Below are 5,697 nucleotides of genomic sequence, written 5' to 3' on the forward strand. Positions count from 1 at the left end.
TCGATCTCCTCCTGGGACGAGATGAGCGACCGCTTCGTCGCCAATTTCCAGGGCACTCGCGACCGCCCACCGGCCACGGGTGATCTACATCGCATCAAGCAACAGCCAGGAGTGACCCTTCAGAAGTACATCCAGCGCTTCAACAACACCCGGCTCAAGATCCCCAAGGTCACAGACGAAGCCATCATCTCCGCGTTCTCAGACGGTGTCCGTGACATCAAGATGAAGGAAGAGCTGGCTATCCACGAGGAGTTTTGCACATCTCATGAGCTGTTCAACCTGGCGACCAAGTGCGCAAGAGCTGAGGAGGGGCGCCTCTCTCTCCTTGAGCTGCCAGCAGCAGGAGTGAAGGAAAAGAAGGCCAAGGCCATGGACGTGAAGCGCAAAGAGGCAGTTGTGCTCGCAGCGGAGGTCGACACCAAGCGAGGCAGAGATCAGCCTGAGTCATCCAAGAACGACCGTCCGTTCTGCGCCTTCCACAACCTAAACACCCACAACACCAGCGACTGTCAAGAGCTCAGAGCTATATGGGAAGGACGCTTCGGTCGACGCCCCGAGCGCAAAGACCGGGGCTACGGCCGTGGAGGAGGACGCGGAGGCGGACACTGGGACCACCGTGGCCCGTGCCAGGAGTGGCGCGACCGGCCTCCTGAGGACAAGCCTCATGAGGGCGCCTGGAGGGACCGGCCTCGTGAGGATCGCCCAAGGGCAACGCTGGTCTTCCCCCGTTGCCGCCACCGAGAAGGAACGACGACCACCACCAGGACGAGGGGGCTGGGGGCTTCCGGGAGCCGCATGTGATCGCTTGCATCTTGGGCAGTGCTCAGGCCCCAGGCTCTCAGCGCATCTTCAAACAGTTCGCTCGCGAGGTGAACGCAGCGCTCCCCAAGCTCGAGGCCACGCGCCCGCTCAGGTGGTCTCAATGCGCCATCACATTCGACTCGGCCGACCAGCTCAAGTGTGCAGCCACCGCTGGCACACTCCCTATGTTGTGCTCCCCGGTCATCAGCAATGTGCAAGTCACCAAGACTCTCATCGACGGCTGCGCAGGGCTCAATGTCTTATCCGTCGACACGTTCGACAACCTCCAAGTGCCCTATGAGTAGCTCCATCCAACCACACCTTTCTCAGGAGTGACTGATGGTTCCACCACACCGATAGGGCAAGTCTGCCTGCCTGTCACCTTCAGGGAGCGCAAGAACTACCGCACCGAGCTCATCGACTTCGACGTCGCGCACATCCACCTATCGTATAATGCCATCCTCAGGTATCTAGCCCTGGCTGAGTTCATGGCAATCACTCACCACGGCTACAACGTTCTCAAGATGCCAAGAAGTGGGGGAATCATCACGGTCCCATGTGAAGAAAGGGATGCGGTGTGCTCCCTTGAGCGTGCCTTCCAAGCCGCAGCAATCGACAACCCTGACAGCAGAAGTGAAGGCCCTCCGGAAACCAACCCCAAGAAGAAGCTGTCGCGCCGCGCAGGACCCCAAGGAGATGGCGTCGCGTCAGGGGCCACGTCAGGATCAGCGCCAGCTCCAGGGGCACCTCCCTCAACCGCATAGGAAAGTGCGCCTAGCGCCCTCCTTAGGCAGGACTCGGGGGCTCTCTTCTGGAGAGCCTCAGACCTTGCCAACCTCACGACGGAGGCGCTTGGGTACCACTTGGAAGCATGCTTCATGGCACGCTTTCCTCAGGAGAGTACAGGGCAAGGAGTTCCCACCACCCAGGAGTTCATCACCAAGACCACCCAAGAGCTACAAGACGTGAGAGCCATGCGCGGTGATAGCCGCTCACCGAGTGCGGCTCACCATCCAGGCGAGGGTGCTGACCTGCACGTCTGCATCGACATCCCAGGTCTCAATAGGGCCGCATCTCAGGAACGCTTTTGGCCATCACGTGCGGGCCGCTGTGAGAGTCCACCACACAGCTACGTTTGCATGCCCTTTGGCTTGCCGAGAGTGCCATCGGCCTATCAGCGCAACATGCGGGAAGTCCTGGCAGCTCAGGAGGCCAGGTTCCACGCCGTTCTAGAGGAGATGGGGACGGTCTTCAGGGAACCTCCGGAGCCCCCAGAGCCTCCAGAGGCTCAGGGTCCCGGTGGCTCATGAGGAGACATTCCTTCAACGTGTGGCTTCAGCTGCACCAACTCTACTTCGTCTACAGAACCAGGTGACATCTTCCAAGTTCATTTAAGCTGGGAGTGCCCCTCGGGCTGCATTATTCCGAGGCCACACGGGTCCGTCCCTGTGGCATGTATCCCATTGGCTTATGTTTTTAGCTTACCTTGTCGGGGGCGCCCCTCGGGCTGCATCATCCCCACGCCACTCGGGCCAGACCCAGTGGCATGTATCTTCCTGTATTTACCTAAGTCGATCTGCTCTTCATGCTTAACCTGCCAACTGCTATCACCTGCTCGACCATCGCCTCCCTCGGGGCCTCTACACAGGCACGACGATGGTGCATGGGTCTGTCCCTGCCACGGCCGACAAATCTGAGTGGTCGAGCTCTGGCTCGCGGCACTCGTCGTGCACGCCACCTCACCAGGCCCTCAGTGCCTTCACTTCATCCGGACCAACCAGCGGCAGGCAGGCGGCAGTAACGGCAAACCATGTTTTTTCTTGTGCCTGTCCACAGGGACCCCGCGGGAAGGATAGCAGGCGGCGCCGTGAGTCTCCTTTCTCTCGTGCGATTCGCTTACGCGTTAAAAGGGGGGCTCCTGAGCATTGCGACTCAGGAGCTCTTACTGGCTCTCCAGCCCTCACCCCCTGACCTTGACCACGGCATCGCGACCTGGCATACCAGTGGTGGCTGAGCTCGCTCGAGGGCCGGGACCTGAGGACATAGAGCACTAAGAAGAGCTCGGGAGAAGGAAAACTCATACGGACTGGCCTAGCTATGTCGCGTAAGTTGGCACCCAACCCTAGCGCAACATCAGGAATCACCGCGAAGTCGGCAGGATAAGTCTCGCCCTCAGATCGGCTAAATATTTGGGCCCAGTAGTCGCTCGCACCATGCCGCAACCCCGTTGCGGCCAAGTCATTTTCCTTTCTTTCCTTACCATGGCCGCTTGGGCGCTAAGGGGGACCTCCTGAGCATCGCGCCTCAGGGGCTCTTACTGGACCTCGGGTCGCACACCTCCTGGCCTTGACCACGGCATCACGACCTAGCATACCAGCGACGGCTGTAGCCGCCTTGGGACCGGGACCCGTCAGCATAGAGCAACAAGCTATCGGGAGGAAAGAAAGGGGGGACCGAGACTTAACGGGACACGCGTTCATCAAATCTTCATAACAAGGAAGATAAGTACAAAGGCATTGCAGATCCTTACATGCCCCCACGGGGTGATTCATGATTCTCCGCAGGATACAAAAGCTGATGCTAAGGGGAATCCGATCTACATCCTTCCGTGGCGGACGCCATCATCAACAGTGGGCCACGGGAGGCCAGCGCCAACCACATCCAGATCAGCGGCGACGGCGGCCGGACGCCGCAGCCCTGCTCCGAGCGTGGCCAGATCTCGAGGGCACATAGCTGTCATCGCTCGTCTCCGGAGTCTCGTAGAGCTCAGGAGAGCTGCTGGACTCCCAAGGGCTGCTGCTGCTAGAGTGGTTGCGAGCAGAGCGCACATCAGCCTCGTGCTCCTCTCCGGAGGAGCACTCCAGGCGGCGACCCTCATCGTCAAAAACCTTGAAGAAAAGCATGGAGGCACCGTCGTACTCGAAGTGGATCGCGAGGGCGCCCTCGCACGACAGACCCATGCGACCTCGCCCCAGCCGCGAGTCACGAAGATCTTGCTGGTGGGGACCGCTTTGATCTCCGCTTCGATCGCCGGAGCGCTGCACTCGGCGTGCTGCAGCCAGAGCTCGAGAGGCCCCCTCGGCGGCATCAGGTCGGAGAAGAACCATGGGAAGCAGATCCAGTAGCTCGGAAGCATCGGCACCCACAACACCAACTTGCGCGAGGAGTCCACGGCGTGGACGGCACGCGTCGCTGTGGCGCGGCGACCCCAGATGCGGCGTGGGTAGCGCTGCTAGTCACTTCATCCTCCCGAGCCCTCGGCTTGGGCGTACAGGGGAAGCGGTTACCCTGGAGGAGGCCGCCCGCACCAAGGCCTTGTCACCACCTGCATTGCCGCTTCATCACGGTGGTGGATCGACCTCTTCTTTGGCGGGAGTGGCTTCGGGACATCCCGGGGGGCTTTCCCCTTCTCTTCAGCCAGGACCTTCTGATAGGCGCCATTGGAGCAAGCATTGAAGCAAAGAAGAAGCGGGCAAGCGAGGAAGAGATGGGAAACAGGGGCTCCGCCCCCTCCCCATTTATAGCAAAAAAAGGCCAACCGGCGTCTCCCACGATCGCAGGTAATACAGGTTTCCCTTGCATGTCGCAGGGACTTGTGAAGTCGAGCAGTTGCCGAGGCAGCATGGGGAAGCGGAGACGCCCACGACCTATCAACCGCCACGCGTCAACCGAGGCCGCAGGCTTTTGGGGCCCGCGGTGCTCCGAACTTGACCCTTGGCTTCGCCGCGAAGCCAAGCCCGAGCGCACCTTGGGCCCGGGGGCTACTGTCGGTGTTCTGGGAACGGGGGTCCCCAGACTTGCCTGCCTGCGGCCCACGGCATGGCGGAGCCAGCTGGCCGTACGACCCATCTTCATCAGCAAAGCATCCAAGACCCTCGCGAGGGTCCTAGCCTCGCGAGGCAGACGACGCAAGACATCCTCCCAAGCGGCCTAGTCAGGCAGGCTCGCGAGGAGCGGAGATATCAAGGCGGGGCGAACCTCACGAGGTTCTCGTGACGTGAGCCATGACGATCGACACCAGGCGGGCGCCAGCACGCGCAGCATCCTTGTTTCCTCTTTGGTGCAAAGGGGGCAGGCACAGCCGTAGAGTACCGAGGCATCAAGCAAAGGTTGCCATTTTGGTGCAACAAGACCAAGGCCATGGACTGCAAGACGGAGGTTATCGTGGAGCCTAAGACGGCGTCACCACCAGAGCTTTGTGCAGGCGAAGACTACTTTTGTCAGGATAGCTTGTACTAGTTGCCCCCCTTCAAATTAGCCCGCCATTGTTGGCTCCCTTCCCGCTCAATATTTGGGAAGACGACCAGGATCTCTATAAATAGGACTAGTCACCACAGACAGAGGGACGAAGGGGCAAGACTAGAGAGAGCGAGAGAGAGTGAGAGAGAGGGATCATCTCATCTTAGCTTGAGAGAACCTATACACCACAAGTTCATACGCACAAGAACACCTCAACCTCAGGAGGTTGCTCTTCCCTTGTATTGTTCATCATCAGCCCAAGAGGCAATCCGCCACACACCATGCTAGAGTAGGGTATTACACCACAACGGTGGCCCAAACCAGTATAAACCCCGTGTCTTTCTGTGTTGTGAGTTCGTCGAGTTCGTCCGCGAGATCTAGCGAGCTAAAGCATAGATCGGTAGGAGGGAAAGACTTCGCACGCACCACAGTGTTCGAACCTAAGGGTTAGCCGGAGCCCCACATCCGACAGCCATGGCTACATGAGCTACCAAGCATAGGGCATGTGTGTAGTTCCGCATACCGGCCATGGGAGATAGTTAGCTATTCCTTTTCTGCTAATGTTGTTCGTTGATTTTGCCGAATTCATGTTCTTTGCCTAGGTGCTTGTGTTTATATTGAGGGAAAGCTAGCAGTCTTGGAGCTTAATACAGAAGA

The sequence above is a fragment of the Triticum dicoccoides genome, chromosome 6A, assembly GCF_002162155.2.
Source record: "Triticum dicoccoides isolate Atlit2015 ecotype Zavitan chromosome 6A, WEW_v2.0, whole genome shotgun sequence".
In the NCBI taxonomy this organism is placed as follows: domain Eukaryota; kingdom Viridiplantae; phylum Streptophyta; class Magnoliopsida; order Poales; family Poaceae; genus Triticum; species Triticum dicoccoides.